We start from the raw sequence: 21427 nt of genomic DNA, 5'->3' as shown, positions 1-21427 counted from the left end.
CGAAAACACAGCCGCTTTGTGCTGTAGTAATAATTCACATGGGTTCATTGTTCCTGCTCGTTAAGATTTTCCTTTGAGACGACCGAATCTTTTGCATCGGCTCGCCCTCTAATTTAATGGCGTCTTCGTTAAAATTACCGCGACGCGGAGGATCCTCGCCGGGCGCAAGAACAACATTATCAGATCTCTTCTTGCGCCGCGAGACCGACGGGAAAGTCTCTTTTTTTTCCGGGGGAACCCTTCGTAGTCGAGAGGAAAAGCTCTCGGTTCCTCCTTCAGTCCTCCCCCTCCCCGCCTCGTCGTCACTGTTTTTACGCCCCCGGAGATCGAAGGTTTTCGCGACGCGGGGAAAGTTCCGCGAAACACGGGCGCACCTTTAAGTCGGATTAGGTACCATTAGGTACCATGAAATTACACGACGGGGGCTGATCCTGCTAAATATTCATTGCGGGAACTCGCGAAATTCATTGGCGAAACTATCTTAAGGTATTAAATCCTCCAGGTTTTCGAGGTTGTTTGTGACGTTCCGCGACGGAGGAGTTTCAGAGCGATACTCTCCTCCTCTGGGGAAAAGCTCGTTTTTGTATGAAACACGTAATAACAGAAATATCGTTTCCGGAATAATGGTAAATTATATCAGGGACCACGCTGTGAGCCATACGGTATTGTTGTCTTCATTATTGCAATCGAAATTGCAATGCAAATGGTGATCAATAGCTTGGGTGTGATAAAATAAACCCAAAATAAAATAAATTATATTTTTTCAAGGCTTTGTTTTCAAGCTACTGAACATTCGTCTGATATGTAGCTTGTCTCACGTGTTTGTCCATTACTGTCTGTTTCTACTTGCACCAGAGTTTCTAATATTGATGTAGCAACATAGTTTGATCTGTTTTAACTGCTTCTAATGAAAGGTAGAATACCACTATTAACGTTTATAAACAGAAAATTATTAATAATTATCTGTGAAATTATATTAGTGAATATGCTCCTGTAAAATATAACCTAATGAACGGACATGTCAGACGAGTCTTAACAATAGTACGTATCCCTCGACAAATTCGAAAATCGATATTTTTGAAAACGAAACCCAATGCCGGAAATCTTTTATTCCAGATTTTCGATTTATTTTCGGCGTCGAAACCGTTCTGAAACGCCCATTCATACTGTTTGGACGCCTGCTGGCCTCCATTGTGGATTAAAAATCTTCTTTCGAATGAAACATACTGAAGATGAAAGAATGCCGGATATTTTTCAGTTACATGGTATCAAATTATTAACGAGGTTTAAAAAAAAAAATAGAACATGTTCCGTCGAGAAGCAAACATCGTTCTATTTCCTGTTAATTATTTTCTTGTTTCTTTATTTCATTTTATAGTAATGGAAATACTTCTTTATTATATGGTCAAATTTGTATTTTAGATAAAATATAATTATATTCTTTTCTGAATATTTGAGAGATAGTAAATTATTTTAAAATTTATTTTTAAACACTTTATCGTTGATTTACAAAATCTGCAAAAAGGACAATGCTAGACTATTTATTCGGCTACTTTCGTCGCTATAAAAACAAACCTGACTCAGAAAGTCTTTACTGTACAGTTAAAGGTTAAAGATTGTCGAAGAAAGCCACCCCCTTATGGCCAGCGTAAAGAACGCGTAGGAGCGATAAACAATACGTCGCCAGGTCCGACCTCGAACCTGACCCTATTATCCCCGTGTTATCGAAGCATGGCGGTAGCTCTATGCTCGAGCCATAGCGCCGAAAATCGCCCTCTCGCTCAACTTTCCAGCTCGTCGAGCCTCTCTCGGTGGCTGGTAATTCCCGGCCGAGCGGCGTCGCGACGTGACTGCTAGGAACCCGTGCTCCAGGGGGGTGGTGTCTTTTCCCCGGGAGACCGCAAAATCCTCGCTCGGAAAATACAAGGCCACTCGAGCGTCCCGGTTGCGGAAGCACGCCGAGAGTCCTGGCTGAGAATCGGCGTCGTCTTCCAGCGAGCGCACGTGCTGCTAGCAAAGAGCAAGTTTCTTTCGTTAAAGGGGCGGCCTTGGCGAGGGAGGGAAAAGCCAAAGAGAGAGAGAAAGAGAACGGTAGAAGGGCGACGGGGGAGGGTGTATCCACGGCCGATAATCCCTCCGGTGTTTTTCTTTTCCGTTCCCCGACCACGACCCACTTATCCCGGCATCGTAGAAGACCTCCAACCCTCTCTACGGCCCGTTTTATCGGGTGTCGCCGCGGGTTATCGTCGTGGTTGCTGCCACGGAGGGTGAAAAAGGGGTTGAGCTGGCTGGCTGAAGCAGCGCCCGGTAGTGTGAGGTTGCTACCACCTGTTGGCAGGACAACGTCTTAGCCCCCCTACGCTCCCGCTCCTACAACCCCCGTCCACCCCATCCACCTTCCCAGACACTCTCGTTTCCTTCTTCTTCGTCGTCGTCTTCGTTTTTTTTCTCTCCCCCCCCGTTCCCGTCTTCTTCTTCCTTTTGCATCGTTCTTCCGCGATCCCTCCGTGCACGCTCCCTCCTCGTGGCGCGAGCCATCGCCACGATCCTCGCGAGCACGTTCTTGCTTGGGGGATTCTCCGGGGCGCAAATTAATGTCGAGCACTGTCGCGGAAAGGGGTTGAAGAACGTTTCGGGGGAACCGTTCAGCGGCGCTCGTTTGAAGCTTCTTCACTTGTGTCTTTTAAAATAATTATACGTCACTGGTCCCACAGAAAATGGTAGCATTGCGTTGACCAGTCGAAAGAGACCGGTGCTAGAAAAAACGAAAAATCTTTACAGTGTGCCTCGTTTAAATTAAAATCGTTCCGTCTTAATCTAATACCGGGTTGTTTAAAATAAGTAAAAGCGTCCGTTAAGATCCGGCGTTCAATTATTTCCCGCGTAATTGAATTACTCTGCTCGTCTAATTGCGACACGAGTATTTAGCATAGACGGGGACGGTGCTCTTGGTGCTCCATCAAGATCTATCAACCTGTTTGCGTCGGTGTTCACTGTTCTGTGTTCCGCGACGGAGAAATACGACCACGGGGTGGTTGGCGCGGGGGTTCGAGGCGCCGTGGCCCGCTATGAGGTCCGGTAATGACACCACTCGCTTCTCGACCGTTAGTATTTGACATCGCGACACGGTAATGCTCCTGTGCATCCCAGTCCGCAAATGGATCTTGACGGGACTAGAACGAGCACGTCACCTGATAAATGTTAGGCATGACTATTTTACGCTCGTGCTCTTCGCCGCGTTAAACGATCGACATTCCGGGACTTTTTCTGGAAAATTGATTTCTCTCGTCGTCGAACCCCTAGGACATTTTGGTCTCATACTTAGGTAACAGTCAACCCTCAGTGGACGGGCGCTCTTTATCGATCAATATAAAATTTTATATAATTATTTCTGTTCTTTAGTTTATTCAATTTTATTATGATCTTAGTACGTCGTGACGATCTAAATTTAAAGTAATTTCGTTCCTGAAAGTCGAGTGGCACAATAATAATGGCCACCATTATATGGCTGCAATTTTACACCTGGAAAGCCACTACATTACTTCCTAACGTACATTAATTAAGGTTAAAACGTATTTCTCCACCTGTGCACGTGGTACACTAACCTTAATACAGTCTTTTCTATTCATACATCTTTTGATCTTGTATATATTTGATTCCGTCTACCGTTAACGAATGCAGAGTGTAAATAAGTTAATCTTCAGGCTCCCAAAAAGATCTCGAATTAATTATCTCCCGATAATAGATGCTACTATGTGTTCTCAAAACATCAAACTCGTTAATTAATACACTTTTCACTTAGCAAACTTAATACCTCAGCGCGTTAATCGAACGTTCGACAAAAGAGATGACTTGACAGTTCTCCAGCAAGCATTATAACTAGTTAACGAAGATGCAGTCGAGTATTTTACACAATTTCCAGTCTGTTTTCTGCTGACTGTAATTACGAGCGATTTTTCTACAAGAAAATCATAGTCACTCCCGATCAGGATTTCCCCGAAGGCCACTGTTAGCACGTTCAAGATGCTTTCGTAAATATTAAAAACGCGAGAATTGCGAGCGTTCCCAAGATCGATATCCTTTCGTTTCAAAGGATCGCGGACGCAAAATTTCATACTCTCCGGTGTATTCTTCCAAGGGATTCGACAACCGCCGCTCCCTGCCAGCTTTGGGGTTCCCCGAGCCAAAGAAAGGGTATCGATTTCAATCGCAGAAAATGCCATTGTCCAAGCTGGGAAGGAGAACGCGATCGTTTATCGTTACCTGTCCGTCGTTCACCCGCAGCGGATCCCGAAGCGAAACGTTCCACGTCATCGCCGTTGACGTCGTAATAACGATCATTCATTATATCCCTGCCACACGTTTGTCCGAGTGTATCCACGGAGCACGCTGAACCTCCGGGAACGGTATCCGCCAGTCATTCCTGGCAATGAGCAGTCGACGAAAACGCGCGTGGGGGACCGTTTCTTATTTGCCCATTTTTCTGCCGTTTACCTCTTCATTCTTCCTGCCCGGTTTTTTCTCCTATCGTTACCTGCCGTTGGTCTCAATTAAACCGAAGGAAACCGTTGAACCGTCCGTGCGTGGGTTTTACGAGGACCCCGGACACGTTGAAATTGATTTGAGGAAAAAAAAAGTTCCTCTCACGATTGCGTAACGTTCGAAGACGAGCGTGGGCTGTCCTCGAATCGCCCGTGTCCTTGTTAAAAACGGAGGCCTCGCGCTCCGGAATAAGGACCGAATACATTCATTAACGCCAAGGTACGCGACGTTTGTCCCCGGTATTGGATAAGGCGATTGTCGTTAAAGATAATTTCCAGATTACTGATTCCCGGTTTACGGAGTATATTTATATCGGGAATAATTCGCGTCCTTGTTCGCGGTGGAGATTGAATCCATTAATAACGAGATGCACTTTGTCTTTAAAATTGCACGCGAAGTTCGTTACCGTCGTCCTTGGGAGACTTACAAAGTAACGAGTTTGATTTATAGAATTTTTATTACACAAAGAATCGTGTCCTCGTTCCGCGAGGGATCAAAACACTTCGTTTACGAGAAGGATTGAATTCATTTATCAAGATACGCGCACTTTGTCTTTAAAATTGCGCGCGACGTTGATTTATGGAATTTAATTATACCGGGATGTCTTGTCCAAAAAGGAAACCAAAAGGCAATGGTAAATTTGGTAAATTAATTATATACTTTGGAGATTATATAAAAAGTTTGTGAATCGAACGAGAGGATCGAAATACTTTTGTAGAATTTAAATCGGCAGTGCAGGCTCTGGGGAGTCGAATTTACCAACTGGGGTACTCGAAACGATCGCTGTGAAGTATTTTCACGAACGTCTAGAACTGTCAGGTTCGTTTTAGTCACTCTCGCCGGCCATGAGAGCGAATTCCATCGCTTCTGTGTTCCTCATTGTAAACACAAATAGAAAAGCTCGGGGCCCCGGGGCACGCCATTGTGAGGAAGCGACGCTTTGTTGTTTTTTCATCGAGCCACGGAGGACCTTAAGGCCCACGGCTTTGGGACTATTCACGGGCAACCGTGTGGAAGTCCCATTCCCTGCGCCGTCGAGTGCTGTTCGTCTGTCGTTTTTCCTTCCTCTTTCATCGTCGTAATCCGATTCCCCGGGGCCCCACGCTTTTAACTGCTTCCATGGTCAACCGTGGAATGGATAAAGTATTCCCCGATACCGTTGTAAAATACCCGCGAACGATTCGGGGGAAAAAAGGTAATGGTAATTCCTCGTCGATCGAATAACAGATTCTTTGTGTTTTGCAAAGTTCAAGCATGGACGTGTTGTATATTATTGGAATAAAATTTTGCAAGATCGTTAAGTGATATTCCATTCGACGTAATTATAATTTTATTCCCGACTTCCTAATGAAAATATTGTTTTCGAGCGGCCTTTATCTTAAGAGCTATTCATTAATGCTAACACGAACCCTGTAGCCTGAATTTCTTTATGGCGTGTTTTATTGTTAGAGAAAACGAATTGCCATTTAAAATGTTTTTTACAGCCAAAGTGTGGCAATCGACGACGATTACAGTTATTTCGATAGCTTTGGAGGTTTCTTCCTCGATAAAGCATGCCACTCGACGGTGATTTACAGCCACTAAAATTGCGTCGGATGTTTACAACGCTCGGTTGCTAGTTTCATACTAATTTCTTTTTTTCTATTTAACGTTATTCTAAATCTAGCATTAATAAGCGTTGTTTATCTTTTTCGTGGATGTTTTATCACATTTTCTGTAATTGAGAGGAACGTAGAGGCAGTGGGACGTATAACCCGAAGTTTCGAAATGCAAAATATGCTTTTTACGAGCATCGATGAGAAAGGTTAGTAACAATATCGAATTCTCTCAAGGGCGACACGGAATCTAGATAAAAATGCTAAGTTACACAGGCGATGGTATGTAAATAAAATAATTTCCGTGAGACCGCGCAGATGTTACAACGACGTTCGGAAACGGAGGGTCGAAATAGTCTCGGCGAGCATCTGATTCCGACCATCTGGTTCATCCGCTCCAATTTATGCATAATTGTCGCGCATAATTCCGCCCGGGCAAATGAATTTCTTCGCCACTCAGCCATCGAGCGGTTTATCAGGCAACGATTATCGACGCGATATCCGTAATTACAACGGCCGAGAGCTATCGTCGCACGAAAATTATTAATTAGTCGCGACGTCGGAGAAATTTTCGATCCCATCCGACAACTGTTTTCCCTTCTTAAACACGGTCCAAATCGATCGCTATAATTTATTATAATGACGCACGTAATTATAGATAGATCGACGCGACAACGCGCGGAGTGGAACTTCCGTCAAACGTCCAATGTACACGGAAATTTCGATTAAATGCATTTTATCGAAGACGTCGATCTGAATATTCGACGAAAACGGTTTGCAAAATTTGTTCTTCGAGTTTCCGATTTATTTGTGTACCAGAACTCATTGATATCTATAAAAAAGAATTAAACAACTTTTGGAGGTGCCTAAATTTTTCGACGGGGAAAAAAAATTTCAAATCGTTCTAAAAAAATTACTTTTAGTTGCAGGGGTCAAGTACAATCATTTTTTGTGAATAGACATACCCTCGAATTCCTACGCAGTTTAGAGAAAAAAATTAATTACTGAAAATATAGTGTCTGATCGTGACTGTCTGGTTACCCTGAAATTGCATGCGTATGTTTAAAAAATCATAACTCCCGAACGGATTGGACGATTTTAATGTTTCAAGAGGCAAACAACGCGTATTTAGATGGAGAATATGTAGAAATACCAAGAATGTTCGTGAAGTTGTTCCTTATCCCCATAAAGTAAGAAAAACTACTCGTATAGCTCGGCTGTGGTAACACCTTGACCCACTGAGCCTTTCAGTTCTTTGTTAAGGCGTTGGTGCTTGTTATTCTTGCAGCCGAACGATGCAAAGAATTGAGATATTTACACGTTCAGCGGAGCATTCACAATTCCGCGGCGTTAAAGTTGCAGTCGAGTGCACGAACGGCGGTTTCTGTTTGGGAATCGTATGCGATTTAATTAGCCTGGTCACCGGTGTTAAGCGTGTAACGCCGGAATCTACTCCCGTGACTCATGTTCGTGCCGTGATCCCACGATTTCTACAAGAAGTTTCAATATATCGGCCGCGATGATAACGCTTTAGTGGGCCGTAAATCATCTCGTATCTAAGTGGCTGAAGGAGGTGATCCTCGAGGAATGCCTGGTTCCAGGCGAAGCATTAATGAATTTCCATAATGGCGCGATAACAGTGTATACAGTGGGGCATTAATACGCACTCGTGAGATCTTTACGGCCGTTTTACGTTTCTCGTAAACTTCGCTCGCGTACAATTTGTCCTTCCTCCTTCGCGTGGACTATGCTGCGCGAAACCTGCGACCAGGCCACCGATTTCTGGGAACGGGTTACCTCGCGGTGCTTATCGCCGATGATCGGTGGCAATGAAATTACTGTCGTTATTCACCGTACCATCCGCCGAAACGGCCAACCTTTAATTCCCCCGAGTTATAATTAACGCTAAAGAAAACATCGAGGCGTTAATGCATTTTCTGTCGTTTCAGCGTAAATGTACTTAGCCACCTCGGCGTTTTATCGCCTCAGATAGGAGAAATAAACGACAACCAATTGCAAAGTGACTAATTACTTCATTAATTTGCTCCGCCGACGAACAGAAATTCTATTACATATTAAATCTTTCCATTCGATTACCAGCCGCTCGAGACGGCTGTCTCGCCTACGGTACGCGACAAAAGATAGCGATCGTTGTATTTTCAAGTTAATTTTATCGAACGTTAAAGAACCTGGACGCTATTTCCATCGAGGATGCTTTATCGATAATAATAACGTAACTTCTCGAAAAGGTTGTCTCGTTTTTGCAGATAATTCAATTTAATTTTTGCATTATCGTACACTTTTGATTTACGATCAATTTTCTGGAATATCAGTGCCTGCTATCGAATGTCCAGAACGAGTTAATCGAATTCTTACGAGTGGAGGAAAAACGGAAACCGTCTCAGCGGTATCGTGCACGATTCGATCGCGTACGAAAAACACATATCGACCGATTAACGGTGTCCATTATCGTCGAACGGAAGATCGACGTCGAGCGTTCGTCGATGGTATATCGAGTAACAGCCACTTTGCGACCCGGTATGCGCAGGTATTTCGGCACTTCCGACAGAGTCGTTTGTCAGCATTAGAGAGAGAGACGGGGCCGGTCGATCGGAATAAGCCAATTTTCCGAGCGATTTCTTATCGACCGCGGTGATCGGCCCCTCCAGTGATCCAGCCGCTTTAACCACTCCACGAGACTCTCGTCACGTGTCGTCTCAGTGTCGAGGACGGTTTTATCGGTGGTCGTTAAACGCTTCGCGCGTAAGTCGCGTTCTTCCGGTCTCTGTCCACCGTTACTCCCCCAACGCGCCACTCTCTTCCTTCACCCTCCAACGAAATTTTCCCTGTTAAATACTCCGGTTCGTATTGCATTTTCACTTAACAGTTACATTTAATACACGTATGCATGGTTATTCCATGACGTGCTCAGTCGCCATGTTGCTTCCTCTTCGCGTCACTTTGCAGATCTCATAGAAATTTCAGCTTTGTAGTACTAGGTAATATTAACCTACTTAACAGTTCTCGACTCTATGATTTTAATAGAAAACAATCTCTCACAAATGTTACACGGAACAACCCTTAACTTGACCTTGAATCTAGACTAAAAACAAATTTATGACTATTTCTAGGCAATATTAATTTTATTAAATGTCCTAAAAAATGTATATTTTCCAAGTCAAATGCCACGAGGGTAATTTTCGTATAGAAAAAGGTATCGTACGAGAATTTATTACCAAATGGTAATGCCATACCACGAAACCGATTATCTTGAATGGAATCAGGTTTGTTTCCTCGAACAAAATAATTAGAAGATTGCATACTGAAATGATTCCACATGTTGCTCGATGACGTATCTATTTAAAGCATCCGTTCCACGCGTATAATTTATTGCGCGAGGCGTACGGTACGTTCGGCGCAAATAATGTTATTTGGAACACAGACCGTTCCTTTTATCCCCGATCGCGATGATCGTCGATAACCCGGCACCTTCGAGGCAATAATTCAGAAAGAAAAACGACGCGGTTTTACAATGTAAAAAGAGGAAGGGCCGCCGCGCTACTATTAATCTGTAATCGCGACAGCGTTGCAGCTTGTAATCACGCGTTACGCTCGACGCCATAAGTAAACCATTCGAAGCGATTACCGACGGGGCCGAAGAGCAACTTCATCTCTAAAAACCTCCACGCTGATTTACGCGTCGATTTTCTATCAACAGTTATTTTATTAATGAACACAGACGGTATGATCATACTTAGTAGATGATTGTAATCTATTCTCGAGACCTACGTACGATATACGCAACACTTTGCTTCGCTCCACTTCGAAATTAACAACGTTTCTTGCCCGATTATTCTCCCCGATGCGATGAATTAATCATTTTTTTCAGCCCCTCGTACGTTCTGCCCTGAATTCATTCTCCCTTCCTGCTTCGATTCAGTTCCTTTTAATCCTTTTAATCGAACACCTTCTTTGGGTCTGAATGGGAACGTTAGAGGCTTATAATTTAGAACGATGTAATGTACTTTGCATAATATTAGCGACCACGTTTCGGAATCCCTCGATCTCTTCTCAGACACTGTCTTATACAAATAATCGCAATTTCTGCTGTTATTATCAAAAAAGTCTGACCACAATTTTTCATTAGATTTATTTTGTCCTAATTTAATACCACCGTTAGGATATTTATCGACGCGAGGAATTAATAATTTTTGTGGCCCCCCGTACCTTGCGGAGCCGATTTAATTAATTCTGCATCCTCTTTTCGATTTAGTTCCCGATTGGAAGCATTTAACTTTCCAAGTAACAAATTAAACACGATCGACTGGTTGCGTAAACGCTCCGGGACGAAGTTACCGAGAGCAATCGGGTGGTATTGATCCCACGGTGTTGATTTTTTAATTTTATCGAAGAGAGTTTTTTTTTCCAGCCCCCACAACAGGTGTATTTTTGGGCACCGGCGGCACCGTTCCAAGCGAATTTTGAAAGGTGTCGTCACACCTGCAGCCCCGCGTAAAATCAAATTTTAAGCTTCGAGTATTCGCGCTTAGATTTATAAATACTGGATTGGCCAGCGGCCAGGTGACAGCTAGAATTATCAACGAGGAACATCATCGACGACTGGACGTTCGAAACAGTCGTCCAAATCATCGATTGCATCGATCTTTCGCGAAACAGTGGACCGAAGGTTACTGGAAAAATTTATACTCGTTTCTCGATGACTTTCCTTTTATCTATTTTCTTTTTATCGGACACGCTCCCCGCGAAGGGAAAGGATTTTTATTTTATTTTTATCCCTTTTCGCTTATGTCTTGAAATTACGTTCCCGTTCGTTAAAGTTTTGTTATACCGGCGAGAAAGGGCAACGACGAAACTTTTGTCTTTACGTTCCTCTCGAGACCTAAATTACAGATTTCAGAATTTTCTAAGACTCACCGGGGCACAAACTGTTAGTATGTTTTGAAACTCGTGTTTCTCGAATCTTTCCACGCGGTTTTCAGATTCATTTATTTCTATCGCGTCGATAACATTTGTTAATAATTTTGTGCTTCGTTTTATGTTCGAAAAATATAGTCTTGAAAGCATTTCGAGTTCTTCTCGAGGATGTTCGATGGTTTGGAAATACTTGCCACGTAGCGTAATCGAAAGGACATCAGCGAAGTTTTATCGTCTTATGGCAAAGTACAAATTTCAATCGTGCGTTACACAGATACGTGCCCGCCATTAAACCTGTTGCGGTTACTGCCGGGTTTCGGGAGCTTTGGAATAGCTTTATCGTGTCTCGGACAGTGCAGTTTCTGATGTAAGATAACACTATCCACCGACTCCGTAAGATAATCTTATTGTTGGCGAATATCTAACTATTGTTGTACCAGTTAGCGTGCTCGAATCTTTGATATACATGGCGGGCGCAAAAGGGGCTTGCGACGACTAATTGAAACAAAAACGTAATGAAAATTCCATACCAGGAACAGAGATTTTGTTCACTTTGTTGCCGATGGAACGATCGTATAAAAATTGTACGATTGTAAGCGCGCTGCAGAGCTTAAAATAAAATATCTCTCATGGTTCCAATTTATTAATGAATTTTCGTAGCGCAACGATTCATGCGTATTTCTGAAAATAAATTAATGCACCCGTGTGTGCCTTTGGAAATTGGCGGAAATGGACATGAAGAAAAATTTCGAGCTTTAATACTCGTGCATAAAAATATTAATTCGTTAATTATTTTAACATCCGGCGGGTTTTTGCATTCGACGCGCAGCCGCTTTGAGCCTTTGTGACATTGAATTTGTCAAATTGTCTGTTGTGTCGCTTGAAATTTTTATTCCACTCCCGCCCGGGAGGATCTTCTTTTTTTTTTGTTGCAGGATACCGGAATATTGCAACGTTTTTCGGCGCCCTTTGTGGGACCGTCAAATTTCATTCGGCGCCATTTTACGCAATATTTATAGTTTAAGGAATATTTGAGGTACAAACGTTGAAACTGCTCGCGCCGTACAGCGAACAGCAATCCCGAAGCTTTGGCCAAAATAAAGTCTGCGCGCAAATTGGACGGGAATAGAGGGCGCGTATAGTTTTGTGCAAACATTCCCCGGTTTACTTTCCTTCTCGTAACACGTATCAAATGATACTCGAAACAAATTTCCACCGTCTATTTTCCGACAGATTAAATTCGGTTTTCGATACAGTTTTAACGACTCCGGCCGGCAAACGGAACGATTTTCGACTACACTTCATAAGCCCCGGGAATAACGGCGTTTCGACCCGGTTACGTCCATGAAATTTTCGATTATAAATCGCAGCTTCCGACCTCGGCGTACCGTTTCGCGAAACGAGCGGCTTCCGTGACACGTGCTCGACGAAAGAAAACCTGTTCGCGGGAGCGGGCCCGGGGATGTAATTAAAACACGATTTACAAAAAAAAAAAAAAAAAAAAGGGAAGAAATAAAAAACGAGAGAGTTTAAAGTGTCCCGTGGCAAAGTAAATACCTTTCGCGAACGGTCCGCTTTTACGGGGCGGAGGAACTCGAGGATCGAGCGGACGATGAACGTGAAATTCCATTTTGTCGGGGAGATGTTGCCGTCGGGACTCAATCACGATACATTTTTATGAAACTCGTAAACAAAGTCGAAACGCGACGCGTACATTGGAAAAATTCAATCGTCGAAGAGAAACGTAGACGTCTAGTTATTTGCTGACATAAATGGTTCCTGGGGGTAATCGAATATCTTACCCCTGGACTAGCGCTTTTTGGACTTCTTGATTATTATTAACACTCTAAGGATTCTTAGAGTGTCCTATAGTTTGTGACTCTAAATATGCTCTATTATTCTCTGGCTGATTCTATTAATCTATATTTCTTTTACTTTCTTTGATTATTACCTGCTCACTCTAAAGATTCTTAGACTATTCTATATTCTACGACTCTCTAAGGGTACTCTATACTCTTTGATTCTAATATCTGTCTGTCTCATAGTCTGCACTCTGAATCCACTTACTACTTTATCTCATTTCTGAAGAAGTAAATGAGACAGCAGAGAGTAAAGCGTTTCACATTGAATGGTAAATCGATCGCTCGAGCACTAGCGAGAGAGTTAGGAGCGTAGCCCTCTACTGGCGAGCGCGGGAAGTATCACGACTGTCCCTGCAAACTTTCTACTCGTTGTAAGTGTTAAAAAATCGTTGACCAGCCGAACGATCCATTTAACCAGATTTCACTGGCCTGCTGTGTCGGTTCATCGATCCTTTGGCTGTTTCTGCGAGAACAAAAGAGCGCCCGCGGGCGAAATTAGCGACACCCCGCGAAAAGCAACGAAGAATCCTCTCGGTCGGGACGTCTGGCAGCAGGTGTGTCGAGCACACAGTGGGATCATCGGTCCCACGATCCGAAGCTCGTAGGTTTCCATCGAGAATTCCTTGAGCGCCGCGTTAACGGGCGTCGTTGTCGCCGTCCCCGTCGCCGTTAATTCCGCGTTACAGTGTGCATCGTCGATTACCCACACTTTCGCCATCACACCGACGAGAAACGTACACGTGCTCACGTGGGAGAGCCGGACACGCCAGATGCGGCGCGCCCACGCGGTGAAAGTCGCGGTAATTGATTCCGTGCTCTTAAGACATCTCGAACGGAGATCCTGCGGCGAGATTAAGCGCGAGAGAGGATCGCCTGAGAACACCGTTCTTGCTCGATAGAAATCTAATGGGGGGGTCCAGAAAGGGGGGATTCCAGCGACCGTTATGCGACGTCCCGTTCCGAAAAACGAGCCACCAGAGAAAAGGAACCACCCTCCCCCGCGATTCCGCCCTCCGTCTTTAAATCTTTCGTGCTCCGCGAAAGCTTTGATTTCAATTTTATTTATCCCGCGCGCCTCATCGGGTCTAAAAATATCGCTAGTGGCGCCATTAATAACGCGTGACACGCGAGAACAGAGTCCGACTCGAGATGGAACGAGAATCAAAGGTTTTAATAACTATGAACCGACGGCCACGGATGATTTTTCAAACAAGTCCGCCGCCCACGCGCGCAACGCCACCGATTTCTCCTTTGAAGTCCTATCCAAATTTCTCGTCCGGATTCCGGCGTCCTCGTGTTTTCGTTCCCCTTCGATTGTTCGCGAAGTCAAGTGGCCGCTACTGCGAGGGGTCGGAACCCTGCTCGAAACGGTCTCGGTATTTTTTATAATAACGATGAGTCAACCGCGACCACCAACCAGGAAAGATACGAGATTCATCAAAGTGAAGCAAATCGAGGAGCTGGGGGCAAAAAAAAAAAAGCACAATGCTGTTTCCTCGCGATGTACACTTGGAGGATATTTGCTTTGGTCCGGGCTACGGGAGCGTGGAATTGTTTTTCTCGAACCGATTTCTCTTGATCGATCTCGAGGAAAGAATTTTAATCGAAGACTGCAATTGTATTTTTATTTCAAGTTTCATCCAGTTCTGGCCATGTGTGTTGTTTGGCGGAAATGTAATCTGGGAAGGAGACGATTTAAAATATTCAGAGAGGCGTTTATTCGGGGGGGATTTCATTTCTGTTTTCCCGTTTATGTAAAATAATAGTGTTGACGATAATCGAGATGGTAATTTGAAGCGCGCCATCCCGTATACGCTGAATATATTACATCCAATAAATTTGACAGTAGGAGTGTCAAAAGAGTCGATTGAATGTGGCCCGTTCTCTCTGCTCTCGCACTTGCGCCCGACTATTCCACAATAGACACCAAATGTCGCGTTCAAAATTGAAAGCTAAAACGCGTTAACAACATTCCGCCCATCTGAATCGATTTCGTAACGACAACAACGAAACGCGTATTACAAACACTGCAGGAGGACGTAAATTTGGCGTGTCGCGGCTACGGATGGGATTTAAAGCATTTCTAGTGACGTCGAAATCCGAATGGAACGGGTTCAAACTCTGCGCGAGATACATCACGTTTGTTAAACATAAATTAAACTATGATAACGCTCGGTCCTTTAAACAGTGATTTTATTCTGTAACCTTCTATCGGTAGACATTGGTGTACTCTTTATTAAGATCGATCTAACAAAATTCCAAGTTTTTTATATAACAAACTAAAGGTTACGAAACACGGGGAAAATTCTTATCCAAACAGTCTTGAGAAACAGTTCCAACTTTCTACGATGCCACCTTTTCCGGAATCGCAATATTGTATAGACAAGATCTAATTGCACTTTCTTCTACGCGTGAAAGGGAGAGTCACAAAAAGAAGCAAACGTCTTGCTGCTATAGAAAACAAGTATACTTTTGGTATAGTAAGCAGGGAGAGAGAGATGAGTCCTGAAACTGACTCTGGAATACCAAACTCGAGGCTAGTGTTTCTTTCTCCGTACAATACATTGGCGTAACTCATTTTACGAGGTATAGATCGTAACCAGAAGCGAATCAAAACGGTTCTTTTCCTCGGTATGACCCAGAGAGCGCCACCTCCCCTCCCCGGTGAGCTCGTTAACTGGGCATAATGATCATTCGATTACAGGCATCGCGGATAATTCAATAACGATCCGTGCGCGGTTTAGGCGTAACGCTGCGACGCCATCGTCACGTTGTCGGCCATGACGATGACACTCGTCCCGCGTAATCGGTCATTACGGCCGATGACGTGCGTTTTGCGTGAGACTGCGGCCACGGCGTTAACTTTGTTAACGTTTCGAACGAGATTCCCGTTGCATTAGCGGCTGATGGACTGCCCTGACCGGCCGCGCGCATTAATCTTGCCTCCGGTGGGGGCTGGTCGAGATTCGAGCCGGGAGGACGACGTGGAAATCCTTTGGCTCCTTCCAGGGACGATGCACTTGGCTTTGCTCGAAACGCCGCCAGGCGTCGCGGTGCCCTATCGACGAGGATCGCGTTACATTATCCCCCCAGACCTCGTTTCTTTGGATTCTGCATCGAAATTGCCTCAGTTTTCCCTCAATTTTCAATATACGCCGTTTGCGATCGTGATCAGTTCACTATGGATACGATCAAGGTGGCAGGTCCTAGTTGTCTCAAACTACCGTGATCACCAAATTAGTAAAGACACGTCTAACCAGTGTGATAGCTTAAAATCTAAAGATGGGGGATTACCAGAGCCTTGGGGCTATTATATTTCCTTGCCTAGAAACATAATAGTCTAGATCTGTCGAGTCAGGTCATGTTCGGAATTAATCTTGCCATTAGCCAAGCCTCCCAGTGTGGGCAGAGGCTCACAACCTCTATCGTGTGCTCTGCTAGTGTCCTCTGATAGTACCCCATAAACGGACTTTTAAAAGATCCGTGTATGGCAATCTAATCTAAATTCTGGAGCACTTAATAATTTCTATTTTTAAGAAAAGAGCAAATAATATGATACCATAGATTATTTTTTTGAACCATGTCAGTGACATGGATCGCGCGTCGATGTATTCGAACGACTCGATTCCAGACTCGCGTAGAATTGATTGGAAATGTTGTTCAGCGAATGGCGTTAACGATCTTCTTCGTCTTGATCCAACACGAAAGAAGTTTCTTAATCCAATATCCCCCCCCGTAAGTAATATTGATGAAATTCAAGAAATTTATATTACAGAACTAATTCCGATCCAAAGACTTTTAAACTTGTTTCGCGCTGGATCGAGACGAAGGAGATCATTAACGTCATTCACGGAATAACGTTTCCAATCAAACGCGGAGAACGAGGCATCCTTCCTAGTCATCTTTCTAAGTTATACCCTCGAAGAGAGCCATAAGTCGGTCGAAACGTCGGGTAAATATACATTTTCGCGTGTCCGGGACCGAGTTGCTCGAACGTGCCATAGAACTGTCCATTCCTCCGACTTTGTTTGAAGGCTCAGAACAAAACAAGAAGACTTTCCTCCGTTTATCTACCTTTTCTCTTCGTTCGTTTCCGTTAATCGAGAATCGTGCACCGTGGGCGAACTTTTACTCCAATAATTACAGGTAACAAATCAGTGTACAGCAATTTATTCGACGAGTGAAATTATTACTTTGTTTCTAATTAACTAGCAACACATGAACGCTTGTTTATCTCGAGTCCGTTATTCGAAATTTTTAGATGTTAATTTTGTGCTCGGTGATTTATTATTTAGCCACGTATTATTTACTAACTGCAAGATAAAGTGAATTTAAAATATCTTTTAGATAGCTTATCTCGACCCTTAATTAGGCGTAAGTGGTGCCAGGCATTCGGTGAAATTGATGTGTGCTTTCAGGTCGTCGAATAGACGCAACTTTATTAAAGATCTACGTTTAATTTATGCACATACATTTCGGACCACTCGTGCCAAAGTAACGGGACGTTAAAGTGATTTTTAGAGAAGAATTACATCCTCACAATTTTTATAACTTCAAAATCAATGAACTCATTCGCGTAAATAGCCAAATACAGCACTCGAATGAATATTAAAACTAGACTATTAGGGAGACTATTTTTTCCTATAATAAATTTTGAACTGTATCTAATACTTGGTCCTTTATGTTACAGGTAAGGAACTTGTGCAATTATCATTCCACCTTCTTCAATGAAAAATTCGTACGAGTAAGTAAACTCAACAAGTATCAGTATACGATATAAAATTTCTAATTTAATTGAACTTTGATCGTAAATAACGAAAGAAAGAAAAGATGAAAGTAACCATTTTTCGTTTAGCATCTCCGTTCCTCGAAACCATTTAAATTCGACTGTTCCTCGAATTCGCTCAGTATAATAAATATTCCTCGCGGTATTTAAATGTCCGTAGTGGTTATGCATGTTCATTGGACACCATAGGTGGCCGTTAATCTTTCGAACGTGAAAAGGTGGATGAACATTGAGGAAGTGATGTATAAACTGGGAATTACTTCTCTACTTTTACTTTGCAAAGAAACTGGTTTTACTGCGTGATACGTTCTTCGCTGGCCAATAGTTTTTTGCTACAATTATCCTTCGTTCGTTGATTTGTCCCATCATTATTGAGTCATTTGTTTAAAATAACGGGGATATTTCAGGACTACGGTTATTCGCGCAATCTGTACACGTCCGAAACACTAGGAAGCGCTGTTACGCATAGAAAATAAAATGCCCGTGCGTGAACTGTAATTTACTGTCTTTTTGTTTTAACCAGAAGAAAACAAGTATCTAATAATCGAACCTGTCGCAAATAGCCATAAATCTATCGTTTGTAATCTTCGATAGATTAAAAAATTTTAATAAGCACCGTTGGTAAAGTAAAAATTTAACAAATTAATATTTCCGAATCGTCCTATACCTCGCCGGATAATTAATCAACATCCACCGTAATTAGAGTTCGATTATATACAGTGTAAGTGAAAAATAAGAATTTGGAACATACCTTTTGATCTTTCTCGGAACGACGCTCGTAAATATTACAAATATATGTGACATTTAACGCCGGAGCTATAAATTACATTATTGATAACGATATCCAGCTGACGAAACGTTTGTCCAGTCTTTGATCTTTCTCTTCTACACATGTGGCCATATTGTCCGTATTATTTATATCCTCTACGTGATTTATCGACCTGTCGTTTGCATATTTTACGTCACTCGTTCGACTGACTTCGACTGACTCTGTTTTCTTGGGCTTTGAGGAACGAAACATTTGTACCGGGATGAAAACCTTGGAGCAATCATTTATTCAAGTATGGATATATTGTGTTTTCTAAACTAGAGAGAGTGGAGATGTATAGACGAAGTATTTTATTCTGTATTAATATTTTCACAAGCGTACAAATATAAGTATCGCTTAATTTTGGAAATTCTTCTTTTCTTTAGAAAGAATTGTCAGAAGGTTTGGTAGTTTGTGACTTTATTACATTTAAATGTTTCGAGTATAGTACGAAAGCTGCGAGCGTGTGAGAGCTCTGAAAATCAATGCAAGAGAAGCGGGAAAACACATCTAATGGACAAAGTAAGAATCCTGTACATCAGACATGTTAACCTCATTTCAGCCCGAGGGCCAATTTGCACTTTGCCGCCGTGTCGCGAGCCGTGGATGTACAATTATTTTAGAACAGAGTACGCTTGGTGATATAGTAAATAAGTAATTATATTTTTATTACGATTTCTCGCAAAACATACGATGAAAATTATAATTCTAAACTTATTAATTTTCTTTCGCTAAACATCGATTACTGACGTGCAAAATATAGGGATTAGTAACATGTACGGCGATAAACGTAACGTATACTTATGCGTTATATAATTATAGTTGCTGGGGAAGATTAGTGAAAATGTACGAGTTGTTGATAAATGCTCGTTATTTATTTTACAACTGTTAAAGCTATTTTTCATAAATTATTGTCCATACTACGTGCAGACTGAGTGAAATAGTGAGAGGAGAATAATAATTTACACAAAAATACACAAGGAAACATATTTATTTAGTTTGACACTGTTTGATGCTGTCTGACAGTAGATTATAAGAAGTATCAAACAGGTTCTTATACAGGGTGAGGCATTTTAAACAGGTCACCTGAATAACTCGCTTGTTTTTGAAGATAGGAGAAAATGCATTAGACCAAACTTATTTGGTATCGGGGGGCTCATAATCTGGTATTACCAATTTTTTTGTAGGTGGAGGCGTCAAGGAGATATGAAGGTCAACTTTGTTTTTTTAAATGGAACAGTATATTTTATTACTTACATTCTGATAGAGTGTTTCAAGGCGAATACAATGACCTATTATTAAGGTCATTCAAGGTCACCCAAAGTCAACTGCAATAGAAAATAAATTGTGTCAGAGTACATTTCGAATACTTGTGTATCACGTGTGTGTATTGCGTGACACGGGTCACAAAAGATAAACAAACATTCAATCACATTGTACGCTTATCCGTATCCTCAAACATTATTGGTAATTTTACTACCGACTAGAGCACAGCTTCGTAACATTTATTCAGTCTAAGTGTTTAGTTTTCTAAAATGCGTTACACGATAGCAGAGAAAGTAGAAATGGTTCTTATTTATGGTGAATGTCATAGAATTATGAGGGAAGCGGTACGTGTGTATAGTGAAAGATTTCCCGATCGTAATAATAGACCTTCACTTTCTGTCTTTACAAACATTATAAAAAAGTTCCAAGAAACTGGAACTGTGGATAACAAAACACGTAATCTTGCCAAACGAGCAACTGATGATGGAAACTCGATAAATATTGTAGCAGCTGTAATACAAGATCCACATGTTAGTACAAGACAACTGGAACGCGAAAGTGGCATCAGTCAACGAAGTATTTTACGAATATTACACATTAACAAATTTCATCCGTTCCACATATCACTTCATCAACAATTAACTGAAAATGATTATACAAAACGTTTACAATTTTGTGAATGGGGCTTACAAAAACTACAAGACGATGAAATGTTCTTGAGTAAATTGTTATTTACCGATGAGGCCACATTTACAAACCATGGAGCAATTAACCGTCACAACATGCACTACTGGTCGGTAGATAATCCACGATGGTTGAGAGAAGTCGACAAACAGAGACCTTGGTCTGTAAACGTCTGGTGCGGTCTTCTTCATAATAAAATAATTGGTCCATATTTTATTGATGGCACGCTAAATAGTAGTAAGTACCTGAGAATCTTAGAAGACGTTTTGCCAGAATTGTTAGAAGACACTTCACTGGACATACGACAATCCATGTGGTTCCAGCAAGACGGATGCCCTGCTCATTCAGCACGCAATGTTACAGAATTTCTAAATAGAAAATTTGGAGATTCTTGGGTAGGTCGATCAGGAAGTAACAAATGGCCGGCACGATCCCCAGACCTGACACCTCTCGATTTTTATTTGTGGGGAAAATTAAAGGCAGAAGTGTACCGCGAAAAACCAACTACCAAACTTGACATGCAAGAACGTATAAGAAGAGCTTGCTCTGTAATAGATACAAATGAAATTTGCCAGGCAGTGTCATCAGTATTGCAACGATTTAGACTATGTATCCATGTTCAAGGTCGCCATTTTGAACACTTGTAATAGCAGTATCAAAGTATCCAAGTGTTCGAAGAGTGCTTTGACACAATTTATTTTCTATTGCAGTTGACTTTGGGTGACCTTGAATGACCTTAATAATAGGTCATTGTATTCGCCTTGAAACACTCTATCAGAATGTAAGTAATAAAATATACTGTTCCATTTAAAAAAACAAAGTTGACCTTCATATCTCCTTGACGCCTCCACCTACAAAAAAATTGGTAATACCAGATTATGAGCCCCCCGATACCAAATAAGTTTGGTCTAATGCATTTTCTCCTATCTTCAAAAACAAGCGAGTTATT

The 21427-nt window shown here is 42.2% G+C and overlaps 1 protein-coding gene across 4 annotated transcripts in view; it reads left to right on the top strand.

Moving 5' to 3' along the window:
• LOC122396021 (LIM/homeobox protein Lhx9) overlaps positions 1–21427 on the top strand; it is a 441838-nt gene that overhangs the window by 305792 nt on the left and 114619 nt on the right. The gene's annotated exons all lie outside the window — the stretch shown is intronic.

This window comes from Colletes gigas, unplaced genomic scaffold (genome assembly GCF_013123115.1).
Source record: "Colletes gigas isolate AHSC1104 unplaced genomic scaffold, ASM1312311v1 Colletes_gigas_Sc00006, whole genome shotgun sequence".
NCBI classification, from domain to species: Eukaryota; Metazoa; Arthropoda; class Insecta; order Hymenoptera; family Colletidae; genus Colletes; species Colletes gigas.
This window is presented reverse-complemented; position numbering and strand designations above follow the sequence as displayed.